Genomic DNA, 20,251 nt, shown 5'->3' with positions numbered 1-20,251 from the left:
CTGCCTGAGCTGTGTTTTCAGGGGTGTATGCATAGAGTGGGGCTGGATGTTTGGAGATGGTGGGAGAGGGAGCTCTGCATCTGGCTTCAGAGCAGCTGAGAGGGTATGTGCTGGTAGGTCAACTTCTGAGCCAGAGTGCAGGCAGAGGTAGCTGGGTTTGGTTATTTGTCTGAAGTAGACTGAAGGATTGAACAGCCACCAAAACTGTGAAGGTAACTTGTGTTGCTCGTTCCTTCTGTCGCTGGTGAAGGGGGTGCTCAAAATAGGACCAAACTAATTTCTTATGCATTATCAATCACCTACTGAACAATAACTTTTTGTCAGTAACAACCTAGATTCACACCAGGATCTGCATCAATTCCCAGAGCTGTCACTTCTTTCCCTTAATAATTTATTTGCTTCTGTAATTGCTTTTCAGAGTTTTTATGACATCCAGGGAGTGAGTCTCCAGCACAGATCTTAACATCTCAGCTATACCATTGGTTGTGTTGCATGCTGAAACATGCTGATAGTTATTAAAACTTGCCATTCACCTGGGTGGTTAAACTATACAAATAACAGTAAGCAAATATACTTAGGAAAGTGATTACTAGTCTGATCCTGGCTGTGCAATGGGCAAGCTAGTCGTGGCTTATTAATATTTTCATGATTTCTGTTTTAATTGTGAAATTGCTGACAGATGACAAGGAACAGATCTGAGCACAGTACGAAAGAAACATCCCTCCCAGCCACTGGGTTAATGAAATACATACTGAGTTATGCAAAAAACAGTTTTTATCTGCCTGCTGTTCTACCTGCAACTCAAAACCCCCCAAGCATGATTTAGAAGGTTGCTATTCTTCCATTCCCTCCAACTCACAGTGATATGGGGGGTGTTTACTGATAGGGTTGCTGGGGAGAATAGCACTTCTGGGTGGGCAAGTGGAGAAACAAAGTGTTGAAAGAACTTGCCACCTACAAGGTGGTAGTTTTGCTCTACCCTTCCCTCGACGTTTCCTGCCTTCTGGCAGCTTGCACATGTGTGCAGGGAGGGTGGAGTTGGGCCCTCCTTTGATGACCAGTTGAAAGCAATTCCCTGAGGAGATGCTCCCTGTGTAATCTGAAGCAGCTGAGAAGAAGGACAAGAGAATTTCCTAACACATACAGACAACACCACAGATGTAATCTGTGAATGTGGCTGTCTAATGGATGTGAGGATTTTTCAGATGTCACTTAATGTAAATTAGGTGACCTGTAATGGTTAGAATAACCAGTGATGTGTGTTGGAACGATTTGAAAGGAAAAAAAAAAATTGTAACTACATAAAAATTAGTTTTCATTTAGATTTGTCTAGAAGATGGATGTAGGATTACCATTGTCTGGTTACATTTTTGGAGGTTTTTTGTACTTCAATAATAAAATTGTTCTATATTTGTGGGGCCAAATATTTTAAGTGCGATAATGAGATAAGAAATGGGAGGTAAAAATCTACACTGTAGTTCAGGGAGAAGTCCATGTATAGAAAGAGGGATTGTTTCCATGGGACTGTAGCATCTCAGTAGGACTTTGTGGACGCTGTATTGTCATGTAATATATACAAACACAGAGCCACTTATATGTGCTATATATAAACCTAGAGAGTTTGTCTTTGCCTTTTGTCTGCCTTCGGTATCTGATTGTTTTGCCTCTTCTTTTGCCAGTGTGCTTTCCTTTATTATTTTTCAGTTTTTCTTGAAGTGTTTCCTAGTTGTCATTCAAGATAATCCTAAATACAGCTTTCTCCTATGTGCTGATCCATACTGCATGGTTCTGAATTGATTTTATTGAATATATATATGACAAAATAAATGTATGGATATGACTACTTCTGTGCATGTACCTTTTACAGGAAAAATCTGTACATTTTAGTACTTGGCTTTGTTGGTGCCTTAATGTTTCACAGCCAAGGTTCCCCAATCAATTGCATTCTGAGCATAATTCATACTTTACAGTGAGTGTATTTGCTGGCCTAAGTCAAATGGACAAGGTAGAAGACAACAGAGCAGAGCTTAAAAAGTTATATCACAGACGAGAAGCCCCAAAGGCCTCTGCTAGATTGCTCTGCTGTCATTCTTTGCTGAACAATGAAGAGTGTGTTAAAAATGATTGGCACATTTTTCAAACATATTTCACATCTTCATCTTCCTAACTGTTGAGCTTTGGACTTAAATCCCCTTGGACTATAGGAGGAGAACTGGAATAGCAATTGGATGTCTGCTTTGAAGGGTGGATTTTGGAACTTTTCCTTTAGCTATAATGACTGGACACAGTTATAATTAAATTGGTGGATATTGACCACTAGTACTGTGAGGAGCTCAAATTAACCTCTAAAATATTACACTGAAAACCTGAGGAGATTGAAACATACTGTTTATAGAAATCCCTGTGGTAGGCAGTGCAGCATCCTGTTCTTCCTGCAAGTGCTGCTACTTAAGTATCAGAACAAGGCAAATGTGAGAGTCTAAGTTACAGGATCCACTGTACAGGACAAAAATGTTTGTCCCAAAGTAGAGAAGGAGTAGGGGTAAGGACTCCTTCAGAGTAAACAGTTGGGACCATAGCAGGGTAGGACTGGTGAGAAGTCTAGAGTTTTGTGTTACTTAGGTACAGCTGGCAAAAAGAATCTGGTTTTCAGCATCATCTTGCTGTTCTCCTCTACTGTCACCTTGATCCTTCTGGGTTTCTGCAGGGACATGGCCACCAGAGCTCATATTGCTGACAAGTATGTGTGTCTCTTACAGTATCACCTTCTGTATCTTTTATATATTGGCATGTCTTCCATTTGATAGTTTTGCTGTGAAGGGAATGGAAGTGTTAGACTCAAAGAAGCTTTTAGAGTTTCAGTAGAATTATTTTTCTATGACATTTTTTCATTTGTTCGGAGTCAGCAACTATTTGAGTTTCTGAGAAAACAATGCTAGAAAAATGAAGCATTTTCTGAGTCTCATTAGCTACAAACTTTGCAAAGAGTACTACTTGTATGCCTGATAGGACAGGCTGAGGGAGCTTCTTCATGATATAGTACAAGTCATTACAAAACAGTAGCTTAAAAATTAATTCTAAGAAAATGTCCTTCCTTGGAAAAAAAATTCCCTGGTGAGTATTTGTTAAAATATTTATAGTAACAGTCACACCTCCATTAAACAATCATGGCTTAATGTTATTCTTGAATTCAAAAAGCCTCCTTGTTCCTGTGTATTCCACTGAAGGTGGCACATCTATCAGAAATCCTCCATGATTTGTTAGCATTTAAATTATCTGGCAAGAAGAAGTTAGGTATGAGAGTGAGGGGGAATCTGCTTTCAGAAAGGTTCAGTTGATGGCATTTTGCAGCATCAAATGGCTCATGTCATTTTGGTCATATCTGAGGATCCAGTCCACCTGAATTCTTCTCCAGACTCAGTCCCCTTGCCAGTCCTTTCTGTCCTGGACCTCCTGGCCCTGCTGCCTTGGGGCACGGTGGTTCCAGCCAGCTGTGACATCTCACTGCTGCTTGATGGGGATGCAGAAGATGATAGGGCTGCCTGCTCCATGCTCTGACTGCTCCTGGTGGAGATCAGGGAGGGCAGGAATATTGTCCAGCAGAAGTAATTTCAGAGCAGTGAATCGTTTCAGGGAAAGTATGCTGGCAGCTTGACCAGAAGTTCATGTTGCTTCCATAATTAAATAAATAAGCAAGCAATTAAATAGGAACCGTGGTAGCTTCAGAAGCAAAACGATCCCCTGCCTTCCTCCCTCCTCCCCCTCTCTGTTGCTGGCGGCAGAGCAGCACTGCAAGCTGGCTGTGTTTCACATGAGATGTGGCTAAATTTCTCAAGGAAAAAAATATCCAGAGGGACAAGATGTGATGCTCCCATTTCTGACATCTTAAGCTTGTCACAGATGCCGAGCCTGTTTCACCCAATGTGATTATCTCTGCCTCTGTCAAAGAGGCAGATGCCTCAGCTAGGAAAATATTGTCCCCGGTCTGTCATCTGGATTCTATAAATGGAAGCAGGCCTTTGCAAAGCCAAAAATTATATTTAGTTGCAACTGAGGGGGGAGGAAAAAAAGAAGAAAAAGAATAAATAAAGTCCAGACCCTTCAGAATTGCAACAGGAACAACAAAGCACTTAGGTTAGCCCTTAATCACCTGTGAATGTTGTTGCATTCATTCCATGTAGACTGCATAAATAAAAGCTATTATTTTGTCACTCCTTTTATCTCTACCTAAGGCATTCACTTGCCAGTCAGGTTTATATCAAGAAAGCCATAAATATTCAGTTTTTTCTGGAACAGTTTTTCCCAGTATTTGCTTGTTTTCATCTACACTCTCCATATGTCAGCAGGAGCAACAGCAAAATGCCGGGAGCTGGAGGTGTGCATTGAGGTGATTTAGCCTTGGATAGGCTGCAAAAAGCCTTATCTGACCAGAACTTAATAGCTCTGTGATAAAGAGTGAGTCCAAAATAAAATCTTGCTGGTTTAGGTATGAAGGAAATGTAAGCATTGCCCATGCTGCAGTCAGTGCTGGGAAGAGCTCTTATGTGTCATCTTACTGCTCTGTGGGACAGGCATGGGTGGCTGGGAGAGATTAGTTACTAAGGGTCAGGTTTTAATAGCTTTCTGTGTGTAGTACTGACTAAGCAGACTGAACTGCCAGTGTTTTAAAGGCCATTTAGGAGAAATCAGGGAGACATTTTACAAAGTGTTTCACTAAACATGAAGTTGGGTCAGCCAAAAACGTGGACTTATCTAATTATTTCAACTTGAGGGGAGAAAGTGTCCCTTTGAATTTTTACTGTTGTAGAAAGTGACAAAATTGTTCTTGGGCAACTTCCACCTCCTGTTTTGGTGTTGCTTCAGTTTCTTCATGGCAAACCACTGGAAACAGATCAGGTCTGTGCAGTGCTGCAGGAACGCATGTGGAGCAGAGTCTGCCTGCAGCAAGGCAGCTCCCACAGCAGCACACCCGAGATGGGGAAGTATGAGTGGAGCCAGTGGGGGATAAGTAAGGGTACTCCTGAGTCCTTTCAAGTTGGATTGGAGCAGAATTGGTGACAGAAACATTTAAAAGCTTATCTTGACTTCATACTGGGGCATCCTCTGGAATCCCTGGCAGGGGAGGGCTGTGCTGGTCAGCCAGGCACTCTAGGGCACCCAGGTCACAGCCATTCTGCACCAGAGGTGTCTGCCCTTTTTGTGGTTGGAATCAGTTAGATAGATCTCTGTAACTTACACTGGCTTTGAGATCAAGTTACAGTCCTCTTGCCTCTTATTGGGCTGTGAAAATCAAAGCAAAGCTTACAGGCAAGTAGGATTTTGGTAATGTTGCTCACTAGGTGTGTGTCCTCAGCAGGAGGGGGGTGATTAGCAGAACGAGGTGAGCAATTATGTGTATGGTGTCTGCGGCCATGGGAATCTGGGCAAAGGCACAGAGAAGAGCACAGCAATAGGCACTTGCTGAAGTCTTTGCAAATGCCAGTCCAGCCTTTTTGGCTGTATCCAGGAGTCTGTGTAGAGCTCTGTTGCCAGGGGTTTCTTTGAGAGCACAGATTAATTAATTGCAGAAGGCTTGGTGACATCACATCAAAGTATAATTGTATTTGCTGTCTTTTCCAGAAGGGAGGAATGCAGAGATGCAATTAGTGATGAACCACACTTGGTATTTTGCCCTCCCTGTTCTAAAAACAGGTGGAGATCATTGATGATCAGGACCTTGCTTTTTCTTTCTGATCCTGAAGATGTGTGCCATTACTTCTGAGATCTAGGTTGCTTGTCTTCCAGTGGGGGTATGTTGGTGCCTGGAGTGAGGATAAATTGTGTGTCATCCTACCGGCTTCTTGCCTGCTCTCCCAACTCATGAGGTTATAGTCACAGATCCCTGCAGACCTTTATGACCTTGCCCTGTGCAGAGGAGGGATGAACCTTCCCTGTGGTTCCTTTCCTCCTACCTGAGCTCTGAGGAGGAGAAGAAGGTTGTATTGCTTCTCCCACACTGGGTTTGCACAGACAGTGCAGAGGATGCTGGGGTGGAATCTAGGGCTGGAGGAGCTGCCAGGTGTACTGGTGGCTCTAGTCCCCTGGAGCTCCTGGGCAGGCTTATGGGCTTCTTCTTGGATCTCTGAAACACTTGATAGGGTCTCCAGGAAACAGTCTGTGAAACCCCATGAAGAAATTAGTGGAGAAGTTGACTCTGGAAAGTTTTACTGAAGAATTGTCTGAGAATGCTATTATCCTGCCACAGGTTCCTTAGCAGATGTTTGTGTTTGCTTTTCTCTTCCCTTCTTCCCCTTCTTTTCTCCTTCCCACTACTATGATTGCCTGGCCTTCAGGGGAATTTGGTTTCTGTTCATTACTTCTGTTCTCTACCCAGAGGCTGTCATCTTTATTTATTTTAGTATTCTGATTTCTATTTTAGGATCAAAAAGAAAATAATGTTGACCAAAAAGAAGTGGAGGCAATAACTTTTCCAGAGAACTAAGCCTTTGAAAATTATTTTTTTTTGTTCTGTTTAATTTCATGGGTGCACAATTTCTATTACACGTAGGCCAATTGGGTTGCAACAACTGTAGAAAAAAATATTTATTTTAAGTCTTGTAATGTGTTATTTATGAATGCATAATAGTTATAATGATTCACTTACAGGGCTATTGTGACAACAACACATACCTTAAAAATGGGAATTTGCAATATGAGGTAGTTAATTAACAATGAGAGAACAAACTGAGACGATGCATACAAATTGACTGTACTAACAGAAAAATAGCTGGGCTTTATATGGGTTTGAATAGTGTAGAAGCTGAAAAATCCAAATGGAGGAAAAATGACTTGACTTCTGTAGAAACACAGAAATCAGTCTGGTTTCTGCAAATCTCTTCTGACATAATATAATAATTGAAAAACTTCTTAGACCTTGCAGGCCTGATTCATAGAGAATTAGTGTGGTAAAATAAATGTGATCCATTGCAAGTGGATAACTTAAGCCTGCATGGGACTTGCTTGAGAGTTTCAGAATTCATTTGCCAGAATCAAGATAATGACAAGTAAATATTTAAAGCTGTAATTGTGCCACAGCATGTTAGAGGATAATAAAAGGTGCTGAAAGGGAGCTAAATGCATGCAATTTAAATAGGTCATGTAGATGAAAGAAAGCAGTGATGCAATTTTATATCTAGATGCAGTGCTCACCCAACAAGAAATGTGGCAAGGGCAGGCAAACTCCAGTGGTTGCTGAGAAATAGTGGAGAGTCTCTGGTGGGCTGTAAATACTTCACTACTTGTTCTTTGTTCCCAGCATCAGTTTACTGTAGCTTTGCAGTTGTTTGTTTTTCTGCTGTGTGTTGATGGGCCCTTTCCTGCATGGAGTATATGGTGCTAAGGAGATTTGGTTACTGCTTGGGTAAAAGGTGCATTGCCAGGGTGCATCTGGACACTGCTGAGAACCCTTGGCTTGGGAGAGCACTTCAGCACTGGAGAGCATTTCAGCACTGGAGAGCACTCAGTTAAACTCCTTGTTTATGCAGCCTGTACCTGTTTACAATTTTACACTTAAAAAGCTTCTGTGTAATTATTTTTTTCTGTCTTCTGGCTATTTCCTTTGTTCTAGGAGGCTGAATGCTTGACATTACTGAAAGGAATTAATATTGGGGCTTTGACCTCTTTCTGCCTAAGACTTGAGCCAGATTCCCATTATTTTCACTTTTCTGAGAATAAAGAAATGAGATGCAGTGACCACACAGTGTGTCAGCTCTTCACTAGGTTTCTGTGTTGTTCATCCACAGCTGTTTCAAGTGCCCTTCCAGGCAACTGCCCACAGCAGGACACTTTGTCTAGACACGATGTGAAGCTAAAGCTGTTAGTCAGACTAATATATGAAATGCAAAGTGTTCCTGGTGACAAACTTCAGTGCAGATCTATCAGATACGGCCAAGGGAAGCTCATTTTTGTTGTCTTACCTGGTAGGAGAGAATGACTTCTGATGGGTAAGGGCAAGGTCTGAGCCCCAGCATCATGAGCAGCCTGACCCAGCATGACTGCAAGAGCTCTCCAGTGGTTTAGTCAGCTCTAGTGTCAGCTCTTCATCTGTGAGAGACAACAATTACAGCAATAATTCAAGACAAAACATGGACAGAACCTTTTAATGTATGTGAGAGTGACAGTGAGTCATCTCTGATAGTTACATTTAGCAGCCTGGATATCCACAGGCACCCAGGACAGCCTCTCTCCCCCATCTGTATGACAGCTCACGACAAGGAGAAGCAGCTCAAAGTCAGTCTTCTTCCTTCCAGAGGGAGCTTCGTGTGGGTTTGATCCCAAAAGACCAAAGCAGTGAGAGGCAGGACCTGATGCAGATGGGGTTCAGGGGGTTGGATAGCACATCTGTTACCTGCAGCATTTATCCCCTTCTCCTTAGTGTGGTGGCAAGCTGGGGCATGTGACAGAGAACATGTGAGCCCATGTCAATATTGTATCTGATGTGAAATGCATAGTTAAAGGCAGGCTGAAATGCTGATGAAGTTTTGAAAAAATCCCTTTAGGGTTTTGGTTTGGGAGCAGAATACATTGATAATACAAAGTTACAGATTAGTAGATTTAAAAGTAAAAGGAAGGACTGATTTCTTTTCAACCTGCAAAGACCTCATTTCTTAAATGAATTCTGTGAGAACCCTTTAGGAATTTGTGTTCTGCAGCAGTCACTTAAGATGCTAGTGGAGTTGCAAAAGCTAATATTAAATATACTGTAAGTGCTTATGTGGCATGCAGGGCAAGGAGCAACGTCAGACTCCTACCAGTGGGGATTAGGAGCTGAACAAATATTGCTGAGCAAACGGTTTACAAAATTGAACTGTCCAAAGCAGCACAATGCTCAGTAATGAGTGTTTGCAGGACCTACACACTCGAGCAATTGTTTTGACAGTTATGTGGGCCAAATACTCAGCTCTTGCAAATTGCTCTAAAGCTTGTCTTGAATTTTTTCTGTTGAACTGGAGCTGGTGTGTGATCACAAGATCCAGACTTTTACAGCAATAGAAAGTTCTTTCCATATTTTAAAGTTTTAAAATCAACTTCTAGAATAAATGTTTTAATTTATTTTGAATGATGTAAAAGCCCAGTAGGTATGAATACAATAATGACACAAAATTGTGACTTGTCTCTAATATGGATGATTTCAAAGCAGCACAAAAAGTGATTGTGGTGTCCCCAGAGGCATATCCCCAACTTCAACCTGCAGTACACTGTGTCCTTACTTAGTTTGAAAAAGTGGCTTATTCTTTTGCTAAAATAAAGCCCTCTTTCTACACCCTAAACTCTAGAAGCTAATTTATAGCTCAGTATTGAAACAGCATCTTTTTTTCTAAGAAAGACATTTGTCTTTGCTAACTTTGATATACTGTTAGAAGCTAGAGGACTGCAGTGTTCACTTCATGCATTGGAAGGTGAAATGCGATGATTTTTTTTCTTGGAGCTCTGCTGTGCTTGCTGCCTTGGGTTATTTTTTATGTCATTTATAGTGCTGAACACCAATGTGAACATATTATGCAATGTAGTGTAAAATAATATATAAAGGCAATAAACTCATCTGTTATTTCTGCTTTAATGGAACAGCCTTATTTGATAATTTTGCCTTTCGATATCTGAAAAAGTTAATTCCAAATAGTGCAGCCCGAGTGTTTACAAGTGCACATTTGTGTATGTTGTAGAAGTTCCTGCTGCAGAGCTGTCTCCTGTGGCTGGCAGTGGCTGGTAGCTGAGCAAGACTCAGAGAGTGGCAGCTGCCCAGGCATGGAGATCACCTATACATCTCAAGTTAAGTGGGCTGTGCTGCTCTCTGTGTGGAGGTACCACAACACTGTACAAAGAAAAGTTGTTGGGTAGTTGAGAATGATCTCAATGTACAGAATATATATCTGGACTGTACAAGCAAGATCATTAAGGGGGACAGTAACAGGAAAACAGGTAGTTTAATCTTCTGCTGATTTGGTTCAGTACTGATTAAATTAATGAAGAGTGAAAAGCAAAACCCTCTGTGTAAGTGCAGCAAGTGCATTGTAGCTGTGCTGTGTAGGTGGCAGTGATAGCATAATTGTGTATGGATTTCTGTAATGTCCAAAGGGATTTAGAAGAGTGTAGAAAGGGAAAAAAAACCCAAACTTTCAAGTAAAATTGCTAAACCTGTGTCAAGTGAAAGGCTTCTGAAATGTAGTCCTTTTCTATCAGGAAGAACAGAGGGGGGATGCAGTTTTGCAGGGATTGTTGCACATTTTGCTCAGTCAGTGTGGTGTTCAAGTGGACGTGACTTAACACTTCACCAGCCAGATGTGGGGGGGAAAGGCTGGCTAATTGTCAAATTATTTGAAGTGCATTATTCAGTCACAGTGTTGGCAACATGGGTGTTTGAGAGTTGCTGGCTGGGGAAAGCGGTTCCAGTGGCTTCTGCAGTGGGTAACACACTGGTAAATAGAAATTGCAGTGTAAGCACAGGTTTCTCTTGGTCGTGTGACTGACTTTATTGAGACTACACTTGAATAATATTTTCAGGGTGCTGAAACTTGCAGGAAAAACTTCTGGAGTTGCAGGAATTATTTGTGGATGGAGATGTATTGACTAAAGCTTTAGTCCAAGAAAGGAAAAAGAGAAAATGTTGAGGCCTTTCATTTGTTTTAAAAATGAAGTTATTTGTGCACAGGAGTATTTGTATGTACAGAGACTAAATTTGTATAAGCTTAGTCTTTAACCTGTTTAAAGTACCTCTCACCCTTAAAATGAAGAGGAATCTTAGTTTCAGGTTAAATTAGATGGGGGTTTTTTCTGAAATAATTTCTCTGCTGCCCACCCAGTGTCTGTGTACATAGCCCTGATCAGAGTCACTCACCCCTTTGGACAGCACTGCCAACCAGAGCAGCTTTCAGGGCTCTGCTGTTTCCCAATACTGTGGGAACACACTGCTCACCACTCTGTGGCATTGCTGAGGTTTTTTGCTCCTGATGATTAGTTTTCTGTGCTTTGCTTTAAAAGATTTCCCCTGAGGCCATTTCTCAGAACAGCTTTTTCTGTAATGAGTTTGAATTTTAAAACACTTCATTTCTTGTCTCCTTCCTTTTCTTAATCCACAGTAAATGAGGCAAATCATTGGCAGGTGTCACCTGTCCTTTCAGGAACGGTGCTTATGTTCCTGTCCCCTTCTTCCAAGTGAAATGCCCAAGAGCTGCAGCAGTAGAGAGTCTCTGAAACAGAATCTTAGACTGTTGTACTGCAGCTCATCTCCTGTTGCCAAGAGGTATGGTTGATCCTTCTTTCAGATTTCCAGGAAGGACTCAGCCTTTTATTTAATGATTTTGTTGCCTTTTGCAAGCTTCTGTTCCTTGCTCTGGTCTTCAGAATCATCCTAATTTCTTTTAGTTCTTTCTTTGTGTTTTTTATTGTGTTTTTTACTCCCCACCATGAGGGAAATTTGTCTCCTTTTGTAGCCCTGCTGATGCTCTATAAATAGGAAGAAGAAACCTGCAGGCATTTCCACTTCTCTTGACTTCCTGTGTAATTTGAAACTACTCTCCTAGCTCCAAATAGGGCTAGATTAATAATTAAATTCTCATTAAAGCTATGCTGCACAAGAGCATTCTAATACTTCGTAAGTAGTGAATTATAGCTCTCCAAAGCTCTCTCAAAAACTGTTGGCTTCCCACTCAACCCTGGACCTTTTAAGCAGTTCTCTTGCCACCTCCTCCTCTGCTTGCCTGATTTTCACCACACTGCAAGGATTTATTAGACACTGTGACATTCCTTGATTTTTCTCTCCCAAACTTTCTCAAGGGAGTGAGAAGTAAGTTCACTGTTGTGCACTGTGTGACTGAGATACTCTCTGCAGTGAGCTGATCAGAGGGGTTTTGGCATACGTAGGGGTGAGTGAGGGGTGTGAGCAAGCTCTCATTTCCATCTGGGGCTGCCTCCCACCTCCTGGCATCCATAAGGCTCCCCTTCTTGTGTCTGCAGCAGAAAGATGAATGATTGATCTACAACCAAATTTAGGTGACAGCCAGAACTTGATCTCAACATGCAACACCCTTTGGTGGCTGTGTAACTTGGAGCAGTTATCTTCTGAAGCTGGCCAGGCAGATCCTGCCATTTTGGTGTTCTCCCTTGAGCCAAGCCCTGCTCCTCCATGAAGTGTCCCTGACAATGCTTACAGCTCTGCCGGGCAGTGCTCTGTGTGTCTGTTGCTCTTGATACACACACTCCTGAAAAATGAATGCTGCCCTGTAAATGACTATCTTGTCTGCTGTGGTGCATGGAGCAACCCACCTGTTTGGAAAGCAGCCAGCTTGGGTTCATTTTAGCAGATGGAAAAAGCAGGAAGCCACTCGGAGAAGGCAGGGAAGCAGGATTTATTTGTTCAGCAGCAAGCACAGCAAAGTGGTGAATGGAGCTGCAGAGTTGAAGAAGAGCAGGCACACACCTTGGCATAGAAAAAACACAGATCCTGGTGACTGGGGAGGGAAAGGCAGTGGGTCTGCACAATAGAGAGGCAATTGTGAATGTTCCTTAGCCCTTGATGAGCTGTAGTGTGGATTTTCTCTTGCTCCCAGCCTGCGGGCATGAGGCTGCCAGCACTGCCAAGCAGCACCCAGAGAGGAAACTGCAGGTCTCCCAAACCCACTGTGTGTGTGGGCACAGTGAGGTCATGGTTATAAGCAGCTCCATCACAGAATATAGTGGACAGATGAGAGTTAATCCAAGGCTGTTTGGTAGTAGATGGATGGCTGGAATTGCTAGGATATAAGGCTCTGTGCAGAAATGATAGTGCCCTTTCTGCAGGGGAAAGGAGAAGCATTCTTAGCAGAATTTATCAACAAATTTTTTGATGTTGGATGTCATTGTCTTTATTATGCACAAGGATCTAAAAATAGCTTTATCTTGGCTAGTCTTTTTAGAGGATAACAGCTTATTACTGCTAGCAGTTAATCCAATTACTCTTTTAGGTCAAGAGGGACTGTTATGTGCAAATATTTTTGGAAGATCTGAAAAAATTATTCTGTGTGGTTGACCCAAAGAAAGCATATTGCAGAATTTTTCAGCAGATCAGAAAGTTTTGAAATTCCAGCACATAATGAAACAAACATGTCCAAAAGGACTGTAGGCTTTCAATTTTGACTGCAAGACAATAGTTACTTATTTTAAAAATGAAGATTGTTCCAAGTGGAAAGTAGTTTCAAATCAGAAAACAAAAACATTATCTAAAATCATTAGTAAAATTCTCTGATATGAAGGTGAAGGCAGAATTGTGCAAACCTTAAGAATTAATTCAGAATGAAATGTTTCTCCTCAAGTAGGTTTTAGCTATATCATTTTGGCTCACTTTGTTCCTGGTTGTCTAATAAGGATTTTATTGAGTGTTTAGGAGGGGACTGTGCCACAACTACTGATGATCTATCTAAAGAAAGGAAGAGCACTGTTCTGAGGAGGAGAAATTCACCTGTGGATGAACTGGAATAGGTTGAAGTAGAGCTTGTTCCTACTTTTTTTGGTGGAAAGGGCTGCCCAGGGAGGTGGTGGAATCACCATGCCTGGAAATATTTTAAAAATGTGTAGATGAGACACTTCAGGGCATGCTGGAGTTGGTAATTTTTATTTTAAAAAACCCTAATTTTTATTTTGGGGCAGGGAGTATGTTGATGGTTGGATGTGGTGATCATAGAGGTCTTTTCCAACTGTGATGATTCTGTGATTTCCATCTAAGAATTAACCCCCCAAGTTGGATTAGGATGTAGCAGAAATTCTGGGAGGTGTTTGTGCTGCAGCCTCTACTGTGACTACAGCAGTTTGGGGCTGTTTGGATGAGATTCAAGCTAGTGTGGTTGGCTGTGGCTGCTGCTGGACTAACAAAAAACAATACAATAAAAAAACTGATATTCAGTGAGGGATGGGGATCCTTCTTCAGGGGCTGGGTAAGTGTCTGGGAATCTCTGACTTAGATGACAATCACAGCAGACGCTGGGTTGTTGGCTTTATCATATAGATTATTACTTGGACGCCAGTGGTGAATTTTAAAATATTCCTGTGACATCTATGCCATAAATAGGAGTTTATCCTGTTTTTCTGACCATACACAGAAAAAAGCTCTTAGACTGTACACGTTGAATTGCAAAGGTCTCAACTCCTAATAACCAGCACAATCTGATTTAAATCAGCAGTTTGAAAACTCATTAGTTAAAGTAGTAAAAGCCTTCTATCAACAAGGAATTTGCTTTCTCAAGACTTTCAGTATCTGAGCTCATAGAGACAGCTATTGCCAATCTCAGAATTTATGCTTTATTCGTGCATGTCATAAATCTGTCCTTTTAATATCAGTTTAAAAATAAGCACAGAGAAATAATTGCTATAGAGGAAATTTATAGCATTGGTTTGAGAACAAAAGACCAGGCCCTGCTTCCCAGCAAGACTGAGCAAGTCATGCTGCTGTGTTGCTGGCAAGCTGTCATCTGTCAGGGACTCTGTCCAGCAGCAGCCTCCAGATGTAACAAAACTTTTCCTTATGAGCAGAGTTCCACATTTGAAATATCGAAATAAACTCAAGGTAAAGGTTGCTTCTTCCACATGGCATTTTTGTTAGTTTGGTTTTTTTTAAGTTGGAGCTTGTGCATTTCTATTGTGGTTTCTGAATTTGGTGGTGTACTGGGGAGAGGGGAATGGGGCAAAAGAAGGGACTCCAGAAATGGCTTGTTGTGAATAAAAATTAGAGAATTTGGCAGCTTGTGTTTCATGTGATATCCATCTTCACTGTGAAAACTGCAAGTCAGTCAACCAGACTTCACAGGTGCAAGAACATAGATGCAAACTGAAAGTAATGGTGACACAGAAATGCTGGGGCTGTTTTGGCAAGAACACTTAATTGGGATCTTGGCAAAGCTGGATAGGGAAATGTATATATAATGTGTTGCCATTAAGAGGATGTAAGCATATCACAACCCTAGAATAGGATTTTTTAAAAAGCATTTTTTTAATTAGCTTGTAGGTATTTTTGTGCCCTGAGTTCCTTTGTTTAGGTGGCTAACAAAAATCATGCCTTCAACTGGAAGAAATAAGTTTGGGAGAAAACAGTAATGAAAAGAAGCAAAGGGAATTGTTATTGCATGTATACCTGAGAGGTTTTTATCAGCTGCTTCAACTGGGAAAATGTTATTATAGAAAAATACCCCACTTTTATACCCATTCCCTGTCCTGCAGGCAATCACTTGAGTTATTTTGGAGAAATTTGTTCCTGTAAGGAGCTGAAAGCAAATTCATATCGTAATGTTTTCCTTAAAAGGAAATCAACATTGCCTACATAACTCTAAACAGCCTCAGGGGCCCGAGTAACTTCACTCATGACCTTTCTTTCCTTTTAGTGGATGGAGGAGGCAGAGGATGACAAAGGTGCTGGGGAGCATCACTGCTTTGTTTCACAGCACAGCCACACAGGCAGCAGCTCTGAGCCATGTGCTGCTGCTCTTCTTTTTCAAGAAAAGGGTCATATTAGGGGAATGGATTTTTTTACAACTAGCTCCATTGTGCCAAGGAGAGGGGATTTTCTTTGCTTTGTGGATGCATGATTTAAGAAGCACTCTAATGCTCTTCATGGCTTGAAGATCTAGTGTAGAGCTATGACTTTAGTCCTTCCAAAATGCCATAAAAACTAATTTATTGCAAGTATAAGCGTCCTAGAACTCACAGCATGTAAAACTAACTTACTTTTTCTTGCGTCCTAGAACTCACAGCATGTAAAACTAACCAGACTAAGAAAAGTAAGGGAACTGAGGGAGGAGGAAGGAAATTCATGTTTCAGGTAATGATCTGAAAGGTCACTCAAGGAGGGGATGGATCCATGGAACTATACAAATTTTGTGTTAAATTTAGTCATACATACAAGAGCAGCAGTCTAACAGGAACACAGAGATATCTTTTGCCTGGATATTAGAATATATTTACCTTATGGTTGCTACAGCCTTTAGCTAGCAGAGCTGAAGCCTCTCCTTTTAAAACCAGGGGGTAAAAAAGGATGCTTCCTTACAGCTTTATTAAACTCTGAATTATATCAATGATGAGTCAGTTGGAACCCGAGCCAAGGCCTATGGACAGGGTTGATGTTATGGTTTCTGGCAATTCTAGATGGGACTGAAATGCAGTTGGACATAAAAGACAGACACAAGCCAGCAGAGTGTTTAGCTGGTGTGTTTATATAAAACAAACATGTTTGAATTTATCTTGAAAAACATCCTGGTGCCAGCAGTCATCCTAAAGATCACTTTCCTTTCTCAGAAGGGCTTATAGGGAGAAGGAATTTTTTTTTTCCTACTGGCTTGTTGGCAGGAAGTTTTTATTATTGTAATTATTACTATTTTTTTTTAAACTTCGGAATATGCTGCAGGGTGATACTTAGCAAGTGGAGTGTTTTGATATAGGAAACATAATAGTTACTGCAGCCATTTTATGTCAACTGCTAAGCAAATTCCTCTTATGTATACACAGTTGCTGTGGTTTTGGTCTCCATCAGATTATGAGGGAGAAAAAATAATATACTTTTTAAAAAATTAAGCAATGAAGTATTTCTTTATCATCTTCCAAGTGAGAATATACAAGTTCTTTACTAGTATCATAATGACCTGTCCACATGATGTATGAAACCTTGTCCCTGTTTCATTCGGGGAAGAAAGAAATGTGGACCACTGAGGTCTTTTGTCCATGAGGATGGGGAGTGCATTAGGTTGAAGAACTGCTGAACTGCAGCCACAGGGGCTGGCAGGGTGACTAGACATCTGCTTTTAGGAAGGTGGCCAAGGGAATGTAGATGTGCCTCAATTAAGGTTTCTTCTGACCCAGCTTGAGAACAGCATCTACATGATGGAGTGAGGCTGGGCCTGTGCCAGGCTTCTCATGGGTCTTCTGCAGCCTGTGTTGAGCTTGGAGCTGTGGTTACTACCTAAATTAGCTGATTTAAAGCTTGCTCGTGTATCTGTGCATTACGCAGAGGAGTGTAAGCATAACCTAGTTCCTGCAACCAGCAGAGTCTGTAAGGGAGGGAACAGTTGAGTGAAAACCATGTCCTCTGTTCCACATAGCCCAGTATGTAAATACTACTTTGGTTTTTTGTTAATTTGCTAACATTTACCATTTCTTTCCTGCTCTGGTGTATGTGTAATTCTTTCATAAATGTAGTTTTTATCTGATTAGCAAAATCATAGCTGATTACTGGTGATTATTTCTTTTCCAAAGTCCTTGTTCATAGTTATTTATTAATGATCCTCTCAGGGTTGTGTACAGATTATTTTCAGTTATCAAAAAGGGATGTTATTAGGTTTTTGAAGCGTTTACACTAGATTCTGTGTCACTGAAACTTTTCTGTATGGGTTGGTTCTTGGGACCCATAATTGAGGTCCTGTAGCTGTGATTTCAGTGGCTCCATGAGAGTGTCTAGCTGTCATCATAGCAGGGAAAAGGAGGCATGGGGGTCAGGAGGTGTTCCTAGTTTTGTAATAAATCCTCAGCCTGACTTGCAGCCGTTCATCATGTTAAGAAAAGAGTTTAGCTCTTCCCTTCAAAACACTGTCATCAATTAAGTTATCCATACATCATTCCAGCATTAAGGCTTTATTAGATCTGTGGTTGCTAGGGTCTGCTCCAGATGTTAGTTTTGATAGTCCTCAAAACCAAGGCTCATTCACACCTGCTGTCCTGGATTCTAGTAACCCGATGACCTTTTGTTGACCAGCGTGTTCTTCTTTTATTGGAGGTGTGATTCTCTTCCTGGCTTATTCACTTATAAGTTAATCTGTGTGGTGCTGGCATGAGCATGAGGGGGACTCATAAAGGGCCAGTTTTATCTTCTGCACCTGTCTTAGTGAGCTTGCCTGAGATAGGGGTGTACCTAGCTAATGATGTCAAGTAACTATTTGCCAGACACTTGATAAATGTTATCAGCCCATGCAGTTGGTTTCACATGCTACATGAGCCCTCTGAGCTTACAGAGGCTGGGAAATTGTAGCCCAGTGCTAAACAGCTCTTGTGGGTAAGAGAACAGGTCCTTGCACCACACCTCTTCTCCCCCGTGTTCCCTGTTTAACCTGATTTTTGCTCTTTTTCACTGAAGTAGCAGCCAAGCATCACACAGCATTGAGCTCTGTGGGTAAATCTCTAAGCTCCTGCTGTCAAACAGGACTTCTCAGGAAGGACTTTGTCTCTCAGAGGGTCAGCCCAGGGATGTGCCTTTTGTCTGAAGCTGAGTGTTTGGCAGGTGGAGCAGGCTCTACTGTGCATCAGCCAGTTTGCCAGCTGAAGGTAGCTGTGCATTTCACTCCTCTGCTGCTCATTGGTGTTTCACAGCAGTTATCCTTTATCCCTCTGTATGTCAGAGGGATGTGGCACAGGGCTTCTGCACTGTGGATGTCAGTGGCCCTGCTCACAGGTCCCTGGTGGCTTTACACAGATGCCTGCAACAACAGCTTCTGCATGGTGTCTTTTTGGAGTAGTGACCCATCAGGTCTTATTGGTGTATGGTTCAACTTGGGTGTTGACTTTTAGTAATTATTCCAATAAGTTGTCCCTCAGTCTGAGGGCTGTCAGCCTGTTTCATGAACACACACATACCCTCCAAACAAGCCAAAGTAAAACCAATACTGTTAAGGGAGCAGTTCTGTGGCCTTGTGCTCCATTGACACACTGCTCTTTTTTTGAACCACTTGTACTTTCCTATTAGCTCACAAATCCCTTTTAATGACACTTTATATGGATTATTAGTGTGTGTTACTGATGCTGTGTGTTGTCTAATGAGGCAACAGCAGCCAAGGTGCAAAGTGTCTCCTACAGATTAATGAGGTCTGGAAAGAAGGTGACTGTCCACTGTGAAAAGAAGGAACTTGATAAGTTAAATCACTTATTTATCACCCAGATGTGGCTCTTACTAGTAGCATTCTTGGTAGGAGAGAAGAAATCAAGTACATGAAATGCAACAGGATCATATTTGTTTGGGGGGGTTCCATGTTTGAATCTGACAGGTTTTAAAAATTATGTATTACCAGATGTTTAGAAGACAGTTAAATTGAATTAACAGCCAACATATCTAGACCTGTATAAACTTACCTAGTGCTAATGTATCTGCAGATTTAGACTAGCCTATCAATTATTACTTTCCTGATTGATGGAATTTTACTTTCCCAATCTTTGCTTATTTCTTTAATAACGATTATGATGGTTTTTTTATTATTATTATTTGTATTAGTGTGGAGAATCTCAGCTTGGTTTTGGCTGTGGTTTTAGATTTCCACCTCATATAGTAAATAACTGGTAGTACTTCAAGACTCTCTTTTTGAAAGAGAGTTTAATTTTTGTTCTCGAGAGATGATCTGTGCCTTAAAGCTATAAGCTGAGTAATCTCACGATCTCTGCTGTTGAGGCTTCATATTTTTAGGTAGTGAAATAGTGTTTAAATTCTTTCTGATAATGTAATAGTTGGAAGTAGCTGGAGCTTTCTGTATGCCATATATTTCATCTTTTTACTGTTAATAGTCTGACCCCATTCAGAAAACATTTCAGACTGCATATCATTTATATTATTAATGGCAGTATTGATTTATGAAATCAACTTTAAAAAATGACTTGCTGATTTACAAGAAAACCAAAAGGATTAATGTGCATTCGCTTTGTACATCTACTCTTCTATCCATTCAAAATGATGATCAAGTCAAAAGTCATTTGATTATCATCCTTGCTCTAAGGTCCTGTGTGTGATCACATATCCTGATAAAGGCATGTTCTTTTTACTTTGGGGGATAGATATACTGATGTTGCAGTACCTGCAGATGTGGAATGATTACTCCTGATGTTAACCTAGAAATTGCCTATGGCTAGGCAATGAAAGCATGCTTTGTTTGCCTTTTTTTACCTTAATCTGCATGCAGAATAGATACAGATGCTGTAAGAGAGTAAAGCAAAGACATAGGAGAGAACTTTGTTGTTGTTCTTTGGAGCTGGATGTTATTCTAGTTTTTATTAAAGCTGCATGAAACAATATAGTGTTGATGTTTGAGAAGCATTGTTTATAAAAGTAAATATTTTTCCCACCTTCTACCACCATGCGTAAGATACTTTACGTTTTATTTTCTTTCCTATAAACCTTTCTTCCCTTCCTTTCTTTCCCCTCACCCCGACATTATGTAGTTGATTTAATTCTCTAGATTGCTTTCCTCAAGCTCTAACTTGAGTTCATTTTGTTATGTGGTGA

This window comes from Chaetura pelagica, unplaced genomic scaffold (assembly GCF_000747805.2).
Source record: "Chaetura pelagica isolate M959 unplaced genomic scaffold, ChaPel_1.0 scaffold344, whole genome shotgun sequence".
Lineage (NCBI taxonomy): Eukaryota > Metazoa > Chordata > Aves > Apodiformes > Apodidae > Chaetura > Chaetura pelagica.
Note: the sequence above shows the minus strand (reverse complement) of the source record.